The sequence below is a fragment of the Coturnix japonica genome, chromosome 4 (genome assembly GCF_001577835.2).
Source record: "Coturnix japonica isolate 7356 chromosome 4, Coturnix japonica 2.1, whole genome shotgun sequence".
In the NCBI taxonomy this organism is placed as follows: Eukaryota; Metazoa; Chordata; class Aves; order Galliformes; family Phasianidae; genus Coturnix; species Coturnix japonica.
Window position 1 is genome coordinate 77,721,100 of NC_029519.1, and position 1,265 is coordinate 77,722,364.

The 1,265-nt window shown below is 45.0% G+C and overlaps 1 protein-coding gene and 1 long non-coding RNA gene across 2 annotated transcripts in view; one reads left to right on the forward strand and one right to left on the reverse strand.

Moving 5' to 3' along the window:
* The window catches only part of LOC116653328, a 35,017-nt gene that overhangs the window by 14,758 nt on the left and 18,994 nt on the right, over positions 1-1,265 (forward strand). The window contains exons 2-3 of the long non-coding RNA XR_004306913.1: positions 623-708; positions 850-1,022. This is a non-coding gene — a long non-coding RNA (uncharacterized LOC116653328). The remainder of the gene's footprint in view (positions 1-622; positions 709-849; positions 1,023-1,265) is intronic.
* The window catches only part of LOC107313871 (T-cell surface glycoprotein CD8 alpha chain-like), a 30,317-nt gene that overhangs the window by 13,796 nt on the left and 15,256 nt on the right, over positions 1-1,265 (reverse strand). The window lies entirely within an intron of this gene.

Below are 1,265 nucleotides of genomic sequence, written 5' to 3' on the forward strand. Positions count from 1 at the left end.
GCTGATCTTTGTCACTGAACTTTGGAGGCAGCGTAACTTATAGGAGAGGATGTGATGTCATCAGGACCCTCTTCTGTTTGCAGTCTGTGTTCAGCCTCTGTGGTGGAACAGTGAGAAATGATTTCTGCAGCTCTTCGTCTGTGATCCAGGACTTGGGTTTATTGTGATAATGTTGCTTTTAATGTTGCCTCTGGGATTTTGCTGCAGTGTCTTCAGTTGAAATTCAGACTGACAGTGGTCCTGCTGGAAATGAAATAAGTCTCTACAACCTGCTGTCTCTCTGCCTTTTGGGGCACTCTCTTCATGCCCAACTTTCTTGATGACAAGGATAAGTCCTGTTCCATTGTCTTAGGCTTCATGTTATGTTTTATGCAGCAGATTTTATTATGTTTTCTTCTATTTTCAGATTGATCCACTCACACTTCTCATCTCTGTGTCCATGCATTGCTGACATGTAGCTGAGTGCTTCAGCTCAGCTGTTCTCTTTAACCTTTCTTTGCAGAAGGTGGTGTGTGCAGGGCAGGAGGTCTGTGATGTGGCAGCCATCGCTGCAGCCCCATGTCCCACACACAATAATTCTTTTCTTAATATAAATTGTTGTGGTTTTGTTCTACAACCACAGGGACTTCCGCCCTGCCAAAAAACACCCTGCTATGCCTCAGCACTGAGGGCCCTTGCTGCTGCCTCCAGGTGACCACTCACACGTTGGTAAGTACTGGGCTTCCTGCAGCTTTGTACTTATAGTAGCGGCAGTTTCCCTGTGCTGGTGTTTGTTATTAACTGGTCTTCAGTTGTTATTTCCTGGCTCTGCTGTTATTTGTGATGTGTTGCTGTATTCCTGTTTTGCAGATGTGCCCAATATTCCTGGATGCCAGAAACCAGGAAATGCTGTGTGGTGGAAGGGCTTTTTTGTGAGAAAATGGGCCAAAACTGTCTATTGCTGGGCTCATTTGATTGGGCCTCAGAGCATTTTGATGAGTAAGGAAAGCCACTGTGAAGCCTTCTGGAATGGGGTAACTAAGGTCGGCCAAGGTTAAACTGTGATGTTTGAGATGCGTTTATACAAGGTCATGGTGAGTCCTCACCTGCTGAGCAGCGGCCATCAGCAGCACTGATGGTAAAACTGATAGAGTTGAGAAAGAGAGATGAGCTCTCAGGTTTGGAAGTTCTTCCTGCCTTTAAAAACAGAGGCATCACTGTTTAGTATATGTAGAGGCTGTGCTGAAATTGGTCTGTATTTAGTTTATTTCTGTTAAGCGATAATC